This window comes from Myxine glutinosa, chromosome 8 (genome assembly GCF_964187855.1).
Source record: "Myxine glutinosa chromosome 8, kmMyxGlut1.1, whole genome shotgun sequence".
Taxonomy (NCBI): Eukaryota; Metazoa; Chordata; class Myxini; order Myxiniformes; family Myxinidae; genus Myxine; species Myxine glutinosa.
The window spans coordinates 134,908,678-134,929,523 of NC_136268.1; the positions used below are offsets into that span (position 1 = coordinate 134,908,678).

Here is a 20,846-nt window from a genome sequence, read left to right on the forward strand (position 1 = left end):
ATTACCAGTGAACTGGTACTCAATTTGCTGACCTCGGAAGGATGACAGGCTGAGTCAACCCCCCTGGCGTTAATTCAGCGATTGACCGGGATTCGAACCCAGGATCCTAGGATCCTAAGCCGGCATCCTAGCCGCTAGCCCAACACCAGGGACCCAACACCAGGGACCAGGGACAGGAACACGTTAGTTCAATAAACAACAGAAAAGTATAACAAAGCATATCAAGAAATAACAAAACATTTTCCTATATTTTCTTACTAATTTATTACAGAGCTACTGGCAGTGAATCGTGGAACATCCACACAATATAAAATGTGACAAAGTCCCCAACCTTCCACACCCCTCACAAACCGGAAGTAAACTGCTCCTTCCGCACCACGAATCATCAAGCCCCCCCCCCTTCCTCTCCACCCAAACCAAGTCCTCAACCCCCCCTACTAACCCTAAGGCTTCAATCCCCTGCCCACCCCAAACAATTCCTTAACCAACACCCCCTCCCCCATAAAATTGCCATATACCCCTTTAATGGGGAGTCGTGCATGGGTAATTTTTCTTTTCACTTCAAAGTGATGCAAAAGTTTCGTTTTCAGTACCAATTTGAATGTAAGGGGCTATATAGAACAATTTTGGTTCGAGTGTCTAGCACTCAGATAAAAAATTGGGCTTCTGGGGACGTGGGGGGTTCCCGACCCCCCCCCTCCCCCACCGGCCTATGCGAAATATGAAAACTGTTATAACTTTTGATTGGATGATCCGATTTGAACATATGAGGTATGTATGGATTCAGGATCAGGAGTAGCAATTTGTACTTCAAGCATATTGCTCATAGAAGCAATCATTTTGCCGGTATCGGCGCATATCCACAAAAAAGGTGATAGACCCGGTAAGCTGAAACATGTTTTTTTAAAATAAACTGGACAATCATACTCGGACACATCCAGGTGGAATACATCCTTGGCGAGGGGCAGCTTGCCGTCCTCTTCATTCCACCCAATATTAGTGGGGTTGTTGACAGGCATCATGGACCTTTGGGCTGTTGTCCAGATGCTCGCTTGGAAGACACTCCTTTTGAGATGTTGATCCAAAGCATCACTCGTTGGGGGAATTCCCTCCACGTCCCGAGTCTTCTGTGACTGACCATGGTGTAGACCATGCTGACCATGGTGTAGAGCATATGGAGTGGCCTGCCATGTCCCCGGATATGAATCCAATAGAGAACTTGTGGGCAGAATTAACGTGTCAAATCGACCACTTGGACCAGCAGCCGACCTCTGTGCGTGAATTGCAGCAGGCTATTGTCACTGCATGGCAAGCGATTCCTGTCCAAACCTTGGCAAATCTCATGAATAGCATGCCTCAACGTGCACGTGCTCTCCTGAATGCTTGTGGGGGTTACACGAAATACTGAACTGTAATTGTACTGTCCGTAATCCCAGTCGTAACTTAGCTTTTGTTAAAAAAATTTTTGGCTAATGTGCAAAATAACGAGATACTTCTGGAAAACGTACAGAAGTTGAACACAGTACTGTCCATGAATTGAGTTCGATATCAGTTTACATCACTTTCAAGGATCAATTTATTTGCTTCGAAATGTCAAATGTGGTTTTTCTTTCTTTTAAAGGTCACATTAACAAAATCTAGAATAATTTCAACATAATTCCAAAAAACTTTTGGTTCTAAGACATCTTGAAAAGTAAGTTCACCCCCACAAAAAAAATATTCCATATTAAATGCCAAGTCTACACACACACACATATATATATATATATATATATATATATATATATATATATATATATATATATATATATATATATATATATATATATATATTTCAATCACCCTGTATATATATATATATATATATATATATATATATATATATATATATATATATATATATATATATATATATATATATATATATATATATATATATATATATACAGGGTGATTGAAAAGTAACTCCCTATTGGCTTTGGCATGTCAGGGTGGCATAATTACGAACCCGAAGGATCGGTAACCGCCACAATTTCGGTCTTCGAGGCCGGCCGATAGGCACAGTGTGACCGGCCAATTGGTGGAGTTCGTCCGCACAATGTGGGCGCTTTCAGGATGAACTTTAGCCGGGGAGCGTTTGGGCGCCCCGGTCTGATACTACCGCCCACGCGCAGAACAACTTGTGAGTGCATGTGGGTCCCGGCGGTCCCACTGGCCTAGCGCTACCATGTTTAGACAGCGAAATCCGTCCCCGGGCACCGGCGCCTACTCCTGAAAGTTGAGAGAATAGCGGCGTCAGGCACGGTAGGACACCCGTGGAGCCACCCTCATTCGGACGAGGTCAACGTCATTGTCCTAGTTTGACTCATTGGAGTACAGCCTACAGATAAAGTTCGTTGCCACTTCTTTCAGCCTTGGCGATGTTTGGAATGGTGTGTCGACGATAGTTGCAAATTCCTCCATGAGGGATGGCACTTCGTGCATCAACTTGCAGCAGTATTGCTTACCCTTAAACTTGAAGGAAGACGTGCTGTCTGATCCAGTGAATGCGTGGAAGAGGGCCATGGCTTTGCACGTTGTCGTGCCCAGGTTTGTGGCGATAGTGTTCAGGGAGATCATTCTGGTTGTCTTTCCTGCTTTGAAAGAGATCCAGAATTCTGCGGCCGGATTCAGAGGCTTGATGTGATGGAAATTACTCAGAAGGATTACGACAACATCTGTGTTTCCAGTATGAACTATCCCAAGTGACGATGTTTGGAGGGCATGGAGGAGATGTACTCGGACACGAGTGTCAGCTTCCTCATGGTTGCATTGATCCATTGGTGGACTGTTTCCAACATGGTGGATTTGATCACCTGCAGTGATGTAGACATCCTTGTCATCTGGGAACTGTCCTGTTATCTTTTTTGACAGGAAGGAGAACAGTTCCTTCTTGTTTTCAACGTTCGCCAGAAACTTTTGCCAGTTTCCTCGGATTTTGGTAGTACCAGATACGCGTTGTCGGGTGCCTGTTCCTCGTTTTTCCCTTGTGCCTCCTTTGTCAGTGCACGATACTGGTCCCAGACAATGTCTACTCTTGTCGATCTTTTCAAGTTGTGGCGAACTCGGGCAGAATACCTTGTCGAAATATTAATCAAAGGTGTTTCCTTGGACAGTTGTACCAGGAAATGAGTGTATCAGTACTCCACCGTCAATAACAATGAAGTCGGAAACATCTGGCGCAACTAGCTCCTCGTCGACAGAAATGGCGCTGCTCGTACTGGCTTCCATGATGTATACCAACAAATCTGACTTGGTACAAGAGTTGAGGGACCCTTCGGATGACAATGCAGGTGGGTATGGGGAAGATTTGTGATGAAAAAAATCCTCCAAATCCCCCCCAATTTTTTTTTTATACGAGTGCTTGACAATAAAAAAAAAAGGAATGAATGATCGTTTTAAGGCCATTTTCCCCGTTAGAGTGGGGGTTAGCCTTGCGGGCCCCATGCCCCATGCCTTGCGGGCCTTGACACTCAAACCAAAATTGTTCTGTAGGCCCTTACCTTCAAATTGGTCCTGAAAACGAAACTTTTGCATCGATTTAAAATGACTGAGTGTCCAGGCACCCCACTACTTTCAGCTCTGTCATATCCCCCCCATCCCCTCCCCCCACCCATTCCCAACCCCAGCTCGCTGTCCTTGTCTACCTATTCGGAATTCCCACATCGATCATTAAATATTTCTTCATTACCTCAATCAAAGCAGCAGAATATTTAACTATATCCCCTCCCCTATCATACTATATCTAACCTCACAGAAAGCACAATTGAAACAGCAATAGTTTGGCTCCTTTATGTCATGGCCCATCACGGTCGCCTGTCCAGCTCATAATCGTGTGAGATATGTGGAAAACCCATGGAGTGGTACCTGTCAAGTAACTATAACAAACAACAACAACATGCATTTTAAGGCCATTTTCCCTGCGAGAGCGGGGGTTCGTCTTGCGGTCCCCATGACAATCTTCTCCATTTTGCCCTATTCTCTGCATCTCTCCTTGTTAACCCCATTGCCCGCATTTCTTCTTCCACCATCTTTAGCCAAGTCTTTCTCGGTCTTCCCCGTCCTCTACTTCCTTCTACATTAATTTCCATCACTCTTCTCAACCAGTCACTTTCATCCTTCCTCAACACATGACCAAACCATCTCAATCTGTTACTCTTCACAGCATCAATCACAGGCTCTATTCCCATCATCTTTTGCACTTCATCATTTGTCTTCCTCTCTCTCAACGATACTCCGCACATCCACCGAACCATTCGCATTTCCACCCTTTCCAGCCTTCGTTGCTGCTCTACGTTCATTACCCATGTCTCGCTCCCTGTCAAGTAACTATGAACAGTCTGTGCCAACAAATGACAGTAAACCCTTGTTTGAGAGAAGGCCACGTATAGTTATTTCGGCCGTGTACAAGAAACGTACACGACATGGCCAAAAGTATGTGGACACCCGAACATCACATCTGTATGTTCTCGTCGAACATCTCATTCCAAAATCATGGTCATTAATATGGAGTTGGTCCTCCCTTTACTGCGATAACAGCCTCCACTCTTCTGGGAAGGCTTTCCATGAGATGTTGGAACATTGCTGCAGGGATTTGCTTCCATTCAGCTACAAGAGCATTAGTGAGGTCGGGCACTGATGGGCAATTAGGCCTGGCTCGCAGTCGGCATTCCAATTCATCCCAAAGGTGTTTGATGGGGTTGAGTTCAGGGCTCTGTGCAGGCCAGTCAAGTTCTTCCACACAGATATCGACAAACCATTTCTGCATGGACTTCGTTTGTGCACGTGGGCATTGTCATGCTGAAACAGGAAAGGGCCTCTCCCAAACTGTTGCCACAAAGTTGGAAGCACACAATCGTCTTGAATGTCATTGTAATCTGTAGCGTTAAGATTTCCCTTCACTGGAACTAAGGGGCCTAACCATTATTCATCCTCCACCAAACATTACAGTTGGCACTATGCATTCGGGCAGGAAGTGTTCTCCTGGCATCCACTCAACCCAGATTCGTCCCTCGGACTGCCAGATGTTGAAGTGTGATTCATCACTCCAGAGAACGCGTTTCCTCTGCTCCAGAGTCCAATGGTGGCGAGCTTTACACCACTCCAGTCGACGCTTGGCATTGCGCATGTTGATCTTAGGCTTATGTGCGGCTGCTCGGCCATGGAAACCCATTTCATGAAGCTCCCGACGAACAGTTGTTGTGCTGACGTTGTGTCCAGAGGCAGTTTAGAACTTGGTAGTGAGTGTTGCAACCAAGGACAGACAATTTTTACGTGCTACGCGCTTCAGCACTCGGCTGTCCCGTTCTGTGAGCTCGTGTGGCCTACCACTTCGCGGCTGAGCTGTTATTGCTCCTAGATGTTTCCACTGCACAATAACAGCACTTACAGTTGACCGGGGCAGCTCTAGCAGTTTGGTTTGGAACTCGGTAGTGATTGTTGCAACCAAGGACAAAAGATTTTAAAGTGCTACACACACACAGTAACGCACACATGCACACACACACACACACACACACACACACACACACACACACACACACACACACACACACACACACACAGTAACACACACACACACACACATAGTAACACACACACACACACACATAGTAACACACACACAGACAGTGACACACACACAGACAGTGACACACACATACACACTCACACACACACACACACATATATTAACACACACATACACATATAGTAACACACACATACATACACACACACACACACACACACACACACACACACACACAGTAATACACACACACCGGCACCAATCTCGTATGGCGAGATGTGTTTTACCTGACAAAGTTAAATAATAAATAAATCTTAACCTCCCCAACATCGCCGCGTAGGCAACCATCACGTGTCCATTTCGGCGATCGACACAGATTACGGGATCGTTTTCTCACACGCCGACTCTATTTTCCTCTGGCACCTTCAGTCGCACGTCAGACATGGACAGCAAGTTCGTGAAAGACTTAGGTTAAATTAAAAAACGACGAATAGGAAACCATGGAACCAATAAATTCCACATTCCTGTGCCACCTGTAGTCGAACATCAAGCATGGACAGCAAGTTCGTGAAGGACTTCAACGAAAAACATACCCGTTTGAATGGTTCCATACGCAGTCAATGGCGAATCTGCAAATTGCGATCCGCGAATATCACGCTTCGAAAGTAGAAACCGTCACAGCATTTCGTCATTCACTTGAACTCAATATCTCTATTTTCATTCCAAACAGCATCACTCCAATCAAAAATTTAATCGCATTAATGTAAAAAATAAACTTTTACCAACATTCGTGACATAAACAAATATTTAAATCCGGATGTGGAGTAGTTCCAGATGGTTGGTTGAATACAATTATGAATTCAAAATCGTAATTGTATTGACTTAATTCCAAACGTCATTCCAATCATAAATGGATACTTTAATAACAAAATACTGTGTTAAATGACGGTTGTATTGAGATATTATCAAACCAGCTCATTATCTTCATCTGTCCCCTTCCGGATTCACGGCAGGTTCGTATCGAGTTAATTTCAAAATCATAATTTTATTGAGGAATTTTTGAAACCTCCTACCTACCTTACAACATCCGCTGGGGCCCCAAAACGTTCCACTGGAGGTTTAGCGGGGCCAGCCCCAAAACTGAGGGAGTAGTTTGTGGACGTACAGACAGACAGACAGACACCTGTTTTATAATATATAATGTTAGGGTGTCTTGCATTATCGTGACTTACCCACAAGTAAAACCCTCTCAACCCCCAAATAATTGTATTTAATTCCCACCATACATATTGTCACCCAACTCCAATTAACGCAAGAGTTGCGGTTTGCCGATCACGAAGGCTTTAACTCCGAGGCGGAAACTCAATGGCGGATTCCAAAACCTAAAACACCCAAGCACGCGAAATGGAGGGGAACGGCGAGAGCCCCGCAGCCTTATTTATTAAAATCAACCACCCGGTAAACTGCGTTCAGATATATGTACAAAAATAATATAAGGGTTTATTCAGGAAAAGGCAAAGACAGTAAAAGCATGCGCCGGTAATGAAATAAGCCTAAATCGGGATCCCGCACACCAGATATCAAAGACAAGACGAGGGATATGAATGAATAAAAAGAACACGTTATGTTAAATCGTGAAATGTGGTGTGAGCTTATCTGTCCGTCGTCCTGTATTGTTTGCCGTCCACCACGGCTCCGTTCAGCCCCGATGTACCCACGAGGCCTCGCTCCAAGCTCCGATCCTCTCGCCGCCCACGAGGTCTGTGCATCAAGCTCCAAAGCACCCAACGCAGGCCAGCGGCTCCACACGAGGTCGATCCCCACACGAAGCACGAAAAGACAGGAACGGAGAGAACGCAGGTGTGACTGCACGTTTCGTCCTTCCAACTCGCTTCTCAACTGCTCACTGCCAACTGCGCACTGCAAAACCAACTCGACCACAAATCCAACTGCTCTGGACTGCACACGCCGAGTCTCAACTGCGCAATGGCGTTCGGCTCTAACTCAACTCTGTCAGTATCGCACCGGGACTGTACTGCCCGACAACTCCACTCAACTCCTGTGCACACGAACTCTCGACCCTCGACTCCCGAATGTCACTCTCTCTGTTCAATGGCGACCGGCACTCGTCACTCAACTCTGTCAGGATCGCACCGGGACTGTACTGCTCGACAACTCCACTCAACTCATGTGCACACGAACTCTCGACCCCCGACTCCCGAATGTCACTCTCTGGTCAATGGCGACCGGCCCCCGTTAATATCCCCGGCCGATGACATCAGCATTGGCGCACTGTCCTGCCAATCAGAGCCTCCTGGCTCGCCGGCTCGTCCAGGGGCACGCCCACTGCGCCACTCTCACTCCCGTCCCCTATTCCTTGGTCACAGCACGTGCTATGCGAGGCGGGTAGGCCTTGCGGAGGTGCAAATGGTGGCGGTCGTGTGGCGGTGTTCTAGCCCGATTTCTTCCTAAGTCATGTCAGGGGGGAAGGGTGTCATTCATGTTGTACTAAAGGAATCGTAACCAAGTGTCTATGTGGTCTGTAGTGCCATAAGGGACAAAGGTTTGATTACCAGGTGAGACATACAAGGGCTCTACTCATTAACCCCTGCACTACCTATCACTCGAATCTCTTGGTAGATTCACAGTTATACACCTTAACCGACAAAACGCATACACATGGACTTATTACAGGTAGTGTTCCTTACCGCGACACACGAAGCATGGTACCTACTCAGATCTACTCTGCTCTACATATATCACTGCCCAAATTCATAACAATATGCAGTGATACACCTATTCTGAAGACTACTTTATTCAATTATCAAAGTTTGATGAAAATTAAAGCAAATCAGCCTTGTAAAACAACGATACGTTGAGCTCAATCCTACCTAAAGTCAATTTCCATGTTTTAGAAGCAAAATTCTTTGAAAATCGTTTGTGCTGGCTATAAGCGACCTGGTAGACGTGGTTGGTTCTATTATAGTAGATTTCAGTGTGTGTGTGTGTGTGTGTGTGTGTGTGTGTGTGTGTGTGTGTGTGTGTGTGTGTGTGTGTGTGTGTGTGTGTGTTTTTTTAATCAAAATGAGTGAGCACCTTTCCTGAAAAAGGGCACTCGGCATCTACATAAGGGATTTATGTGAATTTACTGTTACCGGCTGCAGAATCACTCTCGGCATTTCTTGCTATAATCCATTGTCACACAGACTGTGGCAATCAGGGAAGAGCAATACTGCACACCAGGAAGCAAGAACATTAAATTTAACCATGGTCTTTAAACGCAATGGCCTGCTGTGTTTGGAAATTAACAAAAGCAGAAAAAGATATTTGACATCCACAAACAAGCACTCACAAACAAGACTATGAGCTTTGCATCTCCTCCGATTGGTGCATGTTCTGTAATGGAACACATTGATGTCAACACACCAAGAAGACCATTTCTAATCACATGCCATGCCATTGGGAGTCATAACCTCTGATTCTCTGAGTTATCCTGTCAGTCTATTCCATGTTATACGAGATAATGCCTGATAATACTGTCGTGTCCCCGGGATTAACACCCCTGGGTGACGGATGGCCAACCGAGCTTCAACTCCGATGCGTATACTCAACTATGGCGGTAGTGACACGCGCGGGGGGGGGGGGGGGGGGGGGTTGGAGGGCAGCGAGAGCTTACCTGTACGGCTGGATGCGACGCTGGTTTTCCGAACCACAAACAAATAAACGGACAAGACGAGGAATGTAAAATGTAACAAATAATGATTTAATGAATGTAATTTCAGGATAACAAATAATGTGCGGTAAAACTAAAATTCCTAAATTGAGGATCCTCAACTCAGACACAATTACACACAAGGGGATGATAAAATAACGAAAGTAAAATGTGTGTAATGTTAGCTGGGATTCAGCTCTGGTCTCCTTGACTGTCCGGGGTCGTCAAAGGTCCTGCGTGGGAAAACGCGTTGGTGCGAAGTCGCATTCACTGCCAGCCGCCGATGTGAAGCGAACAGGCCCGAGCTCCTCCCACATCCTTCTCGCTCGGCCGCACCAAGCTTCGACCGTCCCAAACTTCCCAGGTGCATGCGGCAGGAAACGCAGCCGTCACGAGCCAACACCAAGGAGAGGAAAGAGAAGGATGTGTCCGCTCACAATGAAGGCCAGGACAAGAGAGTAAATGAGCATCTGCCTGCAATCAAACCCATCGCAAGAGAGTAAATGTGACTGCTTGTTATGAAACCCCAAACCAAGAGAGAGAAAATGGTGGTGCTCTGCCTTTTTGTTCCTTGGCGCTCGAATGTTCTCTCTGACGTCACGTGCGCTCCAACTACCGAGTGCCACCCGCTCACCCCATCATTTCTTAACCAATCTTCCTTTGAGGTGTGGCCTCACGGCCCTCTTCTCACCCATCGAGATGATTCGCTGGGTCGTGTAGTGGTCGAATGTCCTGATCTGGTTGGCGGTTGTGTGGTTTATTTAATTGTAGGCTCTGATTGCATGGCTGGTGTTGTAAGCGTTGTAAGAAACGAGAGATACCCTTAAACCCGAACTTATTAGCATAGCTCCACCCCTCGCATGGAGACAAATATACACTTACGTGACATGTGACCCTACTTAGTTACAGGAAGGTTTCTTCTTCTTCACGACATTCAGAGCACACTACCCCATACATTCTACCTGGACAAAGGTATTTCATTGCCTACCCCCATAAATGTAATAATACATTGGAGAGCAAAATACCAGAGAGATAAGCCGAAGGGGAGTTTGTATGAAATCCTTTGCATTTCAGGTCCATTTACAAGTATTATTTGGACAATTGTCCTTTTGTTTCATCAGTATTCTATGTCGTTGTTGCATTCACAAAATGGCCAACTAACCTCAAAAGGCAAAATATAATCGAATTCACTGCACTCATGGAATGGAAATATTTATTGGATATTGTGTTTGCTGATTTTGGATCAATACCAACTTAGCTGCCATTCTGCCCGACTTCTGCTATTTCTAATAAAATGTTCCCTTTACATTCGCAGGGTCCTCGTGGTGTTCGAGGGACGTCGGGACCACTGGGAAAACGAGGCCGCAGGGTAAGGGGTCATGGGCTAGGCCATGGGATATGTCGGATGCATAGATGCAGAATATCCTGAAATTTAGATTTTAATGGCTGACCAATGGCAGGAAGTACGAACCCATGCTTATATCAACCATCAAAGTAACTTGCATTTCCTCCCTAATGTAGCATGATTCACATGTAATACGACATGATCTGTCAACCGCGGTATTAAAATACCATTGGGATAACCGACCTTTGGTTCATTTCGTGGGGCAGGTATGATTTTGTTTAATATTGTGTTGTTTTCAGGGCACAATGGGGGCTGATGGTACACGTGGATTATCTGGAGAGTCAGGAAAAACGGTACGAGTGTTTTTAAACACAAAGGACATCGATCTGTGCATACAGCTGTGCCATTTTGTTTTGCTAAAATTATAGTCTGTGCTTGCTACTCCATACACAAATGTACATGGTATAAACAATGTTTGTGTTAACAAGCTTCCATCAGTCAAAAAGAAGAAACATCATTGCCATTTGGGATTGTTCATGTAATATTCGCTTTCCACACGGGTTCTCTTAAAACACCATCAGATTTGTTTTTTGCCTTCCAGGGAATTCGTGGGTTTGATGGGTTGCCTGGATTGCCGGGAGAAAAAGGCAGGAAGGTAAGAAAGCCAGCGGATGTGCGTTTCGCACCTAAAGGACATGTGGAATCTTTTGCATCCACAATTTAATTTAATCAAATATAAGAATTGAGTTAATGTCCACGATGGAAAAAGCAATTAATTAATATTAATGTGTCACACCCTGCAGATAACGATGAAACAGTAGTTCCTAGATTATTTCTTAATTAGTTTTGTGATGTATGTGAGGTACGATTGGGGGAGAATGTGTGGGGTTTAATGTGCAGTAAACTGGTGGGGCTTCAACACTTTCTTGGCCATAATGCTGCCTTTGCGGTGAGGCCATGAATCTTTCCGCAAACAGAGTCTGCATTATCCTGTGCAGATTGTGCCGTTACTGTTTTTGCACCACAATTGGTAATGTTGATGGTAATGTTGTGAGCAGTTATTATCAAGTGTGCTTGAAAATATTTTTTTCCCCATGATTAGTATGCTGCAGCCCAAAGCAGTCCAGGACACTTATTGGCAAGAGATGGCAGCAGGAAATGTAGGCATTGCATATGCTATGTAGGATACTGTAGGTTGCTTGGAATTGCTGCTGGTATGCTCAGCTTTTGGCTGTGCAGGTGTCGTCCAAATGGGATGAGATTACGGGTGAGTTTAAATTGTGTACTTTTAAACATGCTCCGACATGGAGAAAGTTGGAACACTGCAGGCATGGGTTTGTTATGAAGATGACTAAGTGAAGGTATGGTCAGGATATGGAAATATTCCACCACCAACTTCAGCATCCCCAAATTTCATGAGATGGTCAGTTTCTTAGCCGTGTGCAAATCCAGCTGTTTATTTGTGTCATAAAACTCTATGCATCCATCAATGTCTGTCCAGAAAGTGTTGTCCAAACTTGTGTTAATTTAAAAGATAGACCTCAAGCGTACACAAAAGATTGCTATGGCATTGTCCACAGCAAAGCAACTGATGTCTGCCTTTTTCTTCTCCCAATCCACCCTTTCTACTATGCTTTTTATTTATATATATATGTATATATGTGTGTGTATATATATATATATATATATATATATATATATATATATATATATACATACATATATATATATATATATATATATATATATATATATATATATATATATATATATATATATATATATATATATATATATATATATATATATATATATATATATATATATATACAGACTTGGCATTTAATATGGAATATTTTTTTTGTGGGGTGAACTTACTTTTCAAGATGACTTAGAACCAAAAGTTCATTGGAATTATGTTGAAATTATTCTATATTTTGTTAATGTGACCTTTAAAAGAAAGAAAAACCACATTTGACATTTCGAAGCAAATAAATTTATCCTTGAAAGTGATGTAAACTGATATCGAACTCAATTCATGGACAGTACTGTGTTAAACTTCTGTACGTTTTCCAGAAGTATCGCTTTATTTTACACATGAGCCAGATTTTTTTTCAACAAAAACAAAAGCTAAATTATGACTGGGATTACGGACAGTAAAATTAGTTCAGTACTTCGTGTAACCGCCATGAGCATTCAGGAGAGCACGTACACGTTGAGGCATGCTGTTCACGAGATTTGCCAAGGTTTGGACAGGAATCGCTTGCCATGCAGTGACAATAGTCTGCTGCAATTCACGCACAGAGGTAGGCTGCTGGTCCAAGTTGTCGATTGGACGCGTTAATTCTGCCCACAAGTTCTCTATCTGATTCATATCCGGGACATGGCAGGCCACTCCATATGCTCTACACCACGGTCAGCAAGAAAGTGTTGGATCATGCGAGCACGATGAGGCCGTGCATTGTCATCTTGGAAGAAAAAGTTTCCTCGAAAGGCTGCACGAGCAAATGGAAGCAATGTTTCTTCCAGAATGACCATGTACTTGAACTGGTTCAGGTTTCCATTCAGAACAACCAGGTCAGTTTTGCCCCCTGCATGAAAAGCAGCCCAAACGGTCACCCCACCACCTCCAGCTTGGACTCTTGGCACTATACAAGCTTTGTTGTAGGCTTCATGCACTTGTCTGCGCACTCGGACGCTGCCATCTTGACGATAGACCAGAAATCTAGACTCGTCACTGAAGATCACGTGATTCCAGTGTCCTGGCTGCCATTGACGGTGCTCTCTGGCTCACTGCAATCGGCGCTGGTGGTGTTGTCTGGTCAGGCGTGGCTTTCTCAGTGGCCGCCTGGCACGATAGCCTGCTTGAACCAGTCATTGGTTGACTAGCCTTCTGGATACAGGCACATTTGTCAGTTGCTGTCACTCAGCCCTAAGCCGATTAGCTGACTTGGTATGGCCATTGCGGACTAACCGGTGCAGCTGGCGATCATCCCTCCTTGTGGTTCTGCGGGGACGTCCTGGCCTCGGTATTGGAGTAGGGACACCCCTCTGAGCATTTCGTTTCAGGATCTTTGACACCTGACCTTGAGTGATGCCATACTGCCGAGCAATAGCACGCTGTTTCATGCCATAATTTCGTAAAGCCACCACTCCATGACAAACGGCATTGTCGAGTTGACGGACCATCTCCAGAGGAAGCGGCAATAACTTTTGGAGACGTGCAGCAGTTGTTTTCCACTGATACAGAACGCAACAACCCTTGTATACCCGACTGTGAAGCCAATCATCAAATGCACCTGTCCATGCATTTTGCCACGCCACCTGTGATATAATCCTGTTGTTGACTTCTTGCTGCGACAGACAATCAGTAACATGGTTCTTTCAACAAATAAATCACCAAAGTGTGAAAGAAACTCACCAGATTGATATATTGAGTTAAGAAAGTAAACCCAAGTCAAGAAAAAAAATATATTCCATATTAAATGCCAAGTCTGTATATCAACGCACAAAGAATGAAACGGTTGCCTTATAACTTGTGTTTAATTGTTCGACTGATTATATCGACCTCTCTGAGCTCAACTTCACTGCTCAATGGGAAAGCAGGATTGGAGAGCCACTGGGGGGCAATTTAATTATATTATTTCTGCATCATGATTCAAACACATTCATGTGTAGTATGACTCTGCTAAATTTGCTATAGTTTAACATACATGTGTATTTGCAATAAATGTTTCTCCGTAAGAAGTTGACCTTTTTGTTTGGCTCCAGTGACCACTTACGAGAACCATTTAGCAGAAGCAGTTAAAAAGAAGAGTGAGTGGAATAACTGTCATTCCTTTAAACAGATACACTGCCTCCAAATGTACAAACACCAGGATCTTACTCAACAAGAATACAAATGATATTTGAATAAAAGACTGGACTTCTGCCCTCTCCCCACAACTTTTCGACTTTTCTCTGCTCCCCCTCCTCCAACCCCCCCCCCCCCCCCCCCGCCCTCCCCAACTCTCCACGTCATTATACAGTGCCTTCAGCCATGATTTGAATATTCACAACTTTCACAACTTGAATATTCAGCCTTGACTTGAAAATATTCACAACAATATTCACAACCCTTGACGTTTTTCACATTTTGTTGTTCCAGCCTGAATTTATAATTGAGTAAATTGAGATTTTTTTGTCACTGATCAACACATAGTATGCCAAAGTGTCAAAGTGGAATTTGTTTTACAAATTTTTCCAAAATAATTAAAGATGGAATCCAGAAATATCTAATTTACATACATGTAAGTATTCAAACCCCTGAGTCAATACCCTGTAGAAGCACCTTTGGCAGCGATTACAGTTTTGGGGGTTCTTGGGTATGTCTGTCTCAGCTTTGCACACCTCATTTTCACATCTCCTCACATCCTCACATCACACCTGTTTCTCATGCAGGTCACTCTCTTTCTTGACTGCCACTGATAACATGCAATTCAGTGCTACCTGCAGCATAGTCGAGTCATCGATGACTAAACCGAATACCCTTATTGGCTTGCCAGTGCGGAAGGGTGACTGTGACACCCTGCAGGACTAAAAATAATAGCTGTTAAAGGGCAGATGAGCTCCCTTAGTGAGCCAATGGCCATCCAGTAAGGAGATGGCATCTCCTAAAAAAACACCCATCCGGTTAAACCAGTTTTTTTAGGTAGTAGGTTGTCGACAGCAACCGCTCAGGGTAGTACTACTGTTCGGACTTGGGGAGCGTTAAAGTGGTGCCCGGAACCATCTTGCACTCTTCGTGTCAGGATTGCTGGTCTTACTTTCTGTCTCACTCAAACTACAGCTACAACCTAGCCTAGCTTCCACCTCTTTCTTGTAAACAAACCTCAAACACTTTTCATCATACACTTTTCTTACTCATTTTCACTCCTCACCTTTACATTCTCCCTCTTTTATTTCTCTTTCCTCGCATTTATCAATGCAGTTATTTTATTCAAGGCCTGGCCTCGATGAGGATTATATAGACCATGGCTGGAGCCTTCAACATAAAAAAACATCTGGACTTGGGGAGTTTCACCCATTCTTCCTTTCAGATTTACTCTAGCTCTGTCAAGTTGGATGGGGAGTGACGGTGAACAGCAATCTTCAAGTCTTTCCACAGATTCTCAATGGGAATCAGGTCTGAGCTTTGCCTGGGCCACTCAAGGACTTTCATGTTATTGTTCTGAAGCCATTCCAGTGTTTCTTTGGCTGTATGCTTGGGGTCATTATCCTGTTACAATGTAAATCTTCGCCGCAGTCTCAGTTATTTTCCACTCTAAAGCAAGTTCTCATCAAGATTTTGCCTGTCTTTGGCTTAATTCATTGTTGCTTCTATCCTTACAAGTCTCCAAATCACTGCTGCTGAAAAGCATCACCATAGCATGCTTCATGGTAGGGATAGTGTTAGATGAGTGATGAGATGTGTTCAGTTTCTGCCAAACATAGTGCTTTGCATTTAGGCTAAAGAGTTAAATTTTCGTCTCATCAGACCACAGAATATTTTACCACATGCTCTGTCTTTCACGTGTCTTTTTGCAAACTCCACTGGTGCTATCATGTGCCTTTTTCTCAGGAGTGGCTTCCATCTGGCCACTCCCTGGTAAAGCCTAGATGTGTGAAGTGCTGCAGAGACTTGTCCTTCCAACAGGTTCTCCCATCTCAGCCAAGGAACATTGTAGTTCTGTCAGAGTGGTCATTGGGTTCTTGGTCACCTCCCTGACCAAGGTCCTTGCCCGGTTGCTTAGTTTGGTTGGACGGCCAGCTCTAGGAAGAGTTGGGGTAGTTCCATATTCTTTCAATTTCCTAATGATGTAGTTAACTATGCTTTTGGGAACTTTCAACACTCCAGAAATTGTTTTATACCCTTCCCCAGATCTATGCCTCCTCACAATTCTATTTCTGAGTCATATGGACAGTTCATTAGACTTTGTGGAAGAGTTTTTGCTTTGACATGTACTGTCAACTGTGGGACCTTATATGGAAAAGTGTATTTCTTTCTAAATGATATCCAATCAATTGAATTGGTCACAGGTGGACTCCAATCAAGTAGAGACCCTTAACGCCCCCCTTTCCCCTCCCTTCCAAATCTCCTCCCTTGCCTCTCCCCTCCTAAACTCCCCCCTAACCACTCCCCTTCAAAACTCCCCCCCAACCCCCCCATCAAATCTCCCCCCCCCCCCCCACCATCCCTCTCCAATTCTCCCCCCTCCCACATCCTTCTCAAAGCTGCCTCCTCCCCAATTCATCTCCCTTCTATCTCATACCTCCACCTCCCCCAACCTTCTACTTTCCTCTGCCCCCCCCCCCCTCAAAGAACCCCTCACTGTGCCTCATCCCATCACCATCAAACCTTTCGTCCTCCTCATCCTTCCCTTTCTTGTAACTCTTCTGTAATGTCTGACACACTATCAACTGCTCTCCCGACCTCCCCCTCTCTTCCTTCATCTGACCCTACCCCTCCCCTTCCCTCTCCTGCACCCGTTGCTCCCCCTCTCTCCTCATTCACGATATGGACCTCAAACATCCGGGGGCCTTCGCTCAAACCTGATTGATCTCTCCATTCAGGTTGCTTCTGACAATCCAGACTTGATCTGATTAACAGAAACTTTCCTCCTTCAAGATGTCTCTGATTCCTTAATATCTCTTCCTGGTTACTCCCTCCTCCGGTATGATAGACCTGAGCCTCGTCCTGGTGGTGGGGTTGCTATCTTTATCAAAAACTCTCTTCCTCACTCTCCTTGCTCTGCCCTCTCTCCACCCCACCCCCAGGAGTACCTCTGGCTACAGCTTCCTCTATGCTCCCACCTTTTGTTCATATGTGTTCTGTACCGTCCTCCAAACAGTGATGATTCCATTTACATGTCGCTGTCTGATCACATGGACCAACTTCCATCAACTCATCCCAACTCTCTCTTCCGCATATGTGGCGACTTCAACTGTCATCATGCCAGCTGACTGGGTGTGGGTTCCTCTCTCACCAGCCATGGCACCTCAGCAAAGGACTTCTGTGACTCATTGGGACTGACACAATCTGTCAATTTCTTGACCCGGATCTCAGTCAATGGAGTATCTTCTCTTCTAGATTTGGTTATGACAAACTTCCCTTCAAATGTCTGCTGCTCTTCTTCTGCTCCAATCGGTTCTTCTGATCATGTGCTTGTCAAAGTGGACATCTCTCTGGCCATTCTCAGAGAGCCTCCTCAGCGCCGACGAGTCTGGCATTTCACTCAGGCTGACTGGCACGGTCTGCAAGCAGCCATCAATCATCTGGACTGGTCTCCCATCTCCACTGCCTCTGACATCAATTCTTCCAAAGCAAACGGCTCTCTCTCATGCACAGATTTATCCCATCTCGTCTTCAGTTGTCTTACCCGTTCTCCCGTCCATGGTACACTGGGTCCTGTGGCGAGGCAGTTTCCCTGAAACAACTTGCCTTTGCCTCTTGGAAGGCAAATCCAACTGAAGGCAATCTCAGTTCCTTCCACCAAGCTCGGAACAAGTGTGTGTCTACCCTCAGGAGTGCCAAGAAGTGCTGTCTCTCCACACTCAAGAATGAACTCTCAAACCTGTCTCCTTTCTCCAAATCCTGTTGGCGTCTGGTCAAATCCGTTTCTGGTGTTTGTTTCCCCTCCATCCCCTCCCTCACCTCAAATGGCTACACAGTTGACACTGCACGTGACAAAGCCGAATGCCTCAACTCTGTGTTTGCCTCAAAATCTTGAGTCCCAAACCCATCTCTCTCTGTTCCCACCTTACCCAGTCGAACCCAACTGCTCCTGGACTCTGTGTCCTTCTCTCCTGACAAGGTGGAGAAGTTTTTGTCAAACCTCGACTCTGATTCTGCAACTGGACCAGACGGCATCAGCCCAAGGGTCCTAAAATCCTGCTCTACCGCTCTATCTCACCCTCTCTCTGTTCTTTTCACCCTCTCTGTTGCTCAAGGTCATCTGCCAGCATCTTGGAAATCAGCAAACATTACTGCTTTACACAAAAAAGGTTCAAAAACAGATCCTTGCAACTACAGACCAATCAGCCTGCTCCCAATTAGCAGCAAAGTCATGGAATCGATCATTGCTTCAGTCATCAAATCCTTCCTCTTCTCCAATGGCTTGATCTCCGATCATCAATTTGGATTCAGAGCAGGTCATTCTACTCTGGACATGTTGCTTCTGCTGTCTCAACAATGGATGGAGGTCCTCAATGCCAAACAGGAAATCAGAGCTGTCTCCCTTGACATATCACGTGCCTTCGATACGGTCTGGCACCCCGCTCTGCTCACCAAACTCTCCTCCTATGGTATCCATGGAAATCTCCACGCTTGGCTTGCAGACTTCCTTTCTGGTCGTAGTCAATGTGTGGCCCTGAATGGATTTCTCTCATCTCCCCTTCCTGTTCTGGCTGGAGTTCCCCAAGGCAGTGTTCTGGGCCCTGTGCTTTTTCTGGTCTTCATCAATGATCTATCTGACTCTGAAAAATCCTCTCCATCTCTTTGCTGATGACTCCACTGTCTTCCGCTCCATTCCTCATCCCTCAGATCGGCAGTCTGCAGCCTCCTCACTCTCTGCAGACCTGGACAAAATCACAGACTGGTCAAACAAGTGGAACATGTCTTTCAATCCTGACAAATCTCACACTCTTACAATGTCTCTCCGAAAAGACCGACTGGAAAACCCTCCCATCTACTTTCTCAACAATCCTCCCCAAGAAGTTCCGTTGCTCAAGCTTTTGGGTCTCACTATCTGCCATGATCTTTCTTGGGAAAACCACATTTCCAAGCTGGCCTCCAAAGCCAGTCGCCGACTGGGCATCCTCCGTTGTGCGACGTCCTTCTTTGGCACACCTGAGCTCCTCACCACATACAAGGCTTTCATCCGCAGCTCAATGGAATACTGTTCCCCCCTCTGGGCCGGTGCTCCTGCCTCACACCTCGCTCGGCTTCACGCTGTTGAAACCAAAGCTTTCAGAATATTGGAATCTCCTGCGATGAAGCTAACTCCGAGGGCCTTTCACTCACTCACCGCAGGCATGTTGGTGGCCTTTCTGTCTTCTACCGACACCTCTCCGCCTTGCTCCCCCAGCTCTCTCTGTGCTCTGTCCCCCAAATATTCCTACAGGTCACACAAGATCTGCCAGCAACCCTCTTATGGTTAAACTGCCAAAATCTAGGCTCTCTGCTCACCTTCACTCTTTAATTCCCCTTTTCTCCCGCCTCTGGAACAAACTCCCCCACTCCCTTCAATCCCATTCCTCCCTCCAGGTCTTTAAAACAGCGGTTCACCACCATCTCTTATCTTCCCCCATCCAAAACCTTGATCTTTTTTACCCATGCTAATTCACCCCAGATACACTTTTTCGAAATTCCAATTTCTTTCCTGGAAGTCCTTGCAGTGTCCATATGTTTTATACCTCTCCCACCTCTCACCAAGCCCTCTCCCTCCCACATTTCTCTCGATGTCCCTGCTCTCAAATGTTGTGTTTGTGTCCTTCCGCCTCTCTCCCCATCTTGTCTACCGCTTCCCTTATTTTGTGTTTTATGTGTTGGTTTGACTTTTTGTGTGATTAATGTTAGCTCTTTCACGAGCCTCGATGTTGTACACAAAAAAAGAAAAAAGAAAAAAAAGACATCTCAAGGATGACAAAACGAAATTTGATGCACCTGAACTCAACTTGCAGTGTTATAGCAAAGGTGTTGAATACTTTTTGACTTAACAAATTTCAGCTTTCCATTTTCAATTGTCTTGTAAGCATTTCTCAAAAAACGACCACTTTGTCATTATGAGGTATTATGTGTAGATCAGTGACAAAACATATCAATTTAAACCATTCTAAATTTAGGCTGTAACACAAGAAAATGTGAAAAAGGTCAAGGTGTGTGAATACTTTGTGCAGGCGCTGTATAAACGCACTTGAACCTGCATGGACACAGCTTTGATAGCTGTCAAGTGGGCATCTTAGACAGAGGAAAAAATGTGGTTTGCTGGAGGTGTAAAGAATCCATTTGGGAAAGAGTTGATTCATCATCTCTCAATAAAAGGGCGTTTTGCGATTTCATCTTGTCACGTACGTGGGACAAGGCTACAACATCTCTCGTATGCCGTCTGCAACTGTCACATGTTGCCCGGATTTGTGTACACACCAACCCACCTTACCACCTGCTGAGGTGACATGGCGATGCTCAAGCTTATCATTCACTT

General features: G+C 45.0%; 1 protein-coding gene and 1 long non-coding RNA gene across 2 annotated transcripts in view; both read left to right on the forward strand.

Annotated features, from left to right (window-relative positions):
• Nucleotides 1-10,979, forward strand: part of LOC144893333 (uncharacterized) — a 30,689-nt gene extending 19,710 nt beyond the window's left edge. The window contains exons 4-5 of the long non-coding RNA XR_013624398.1: nucleotides 10,597-10,650; nucleotides 10,926-10,979. This is a non-coding gene — a long non-coding RNA (uncharacterized LOC144893333). The remainder of the gene's footprint in view (nucleotides 1-10,596; nucleotides 10,651-10,925) is intronic.
• The window catches only part of LOC137433197 (uncharacterized), a 726,873-nt gene that overhangs the window by 271,511 nt on the left and 434,516 nt on the right, over nucleotides 1-20,846 (forward strand). The gene's annotated exons all lie outside the window — the stretch shown is intronic.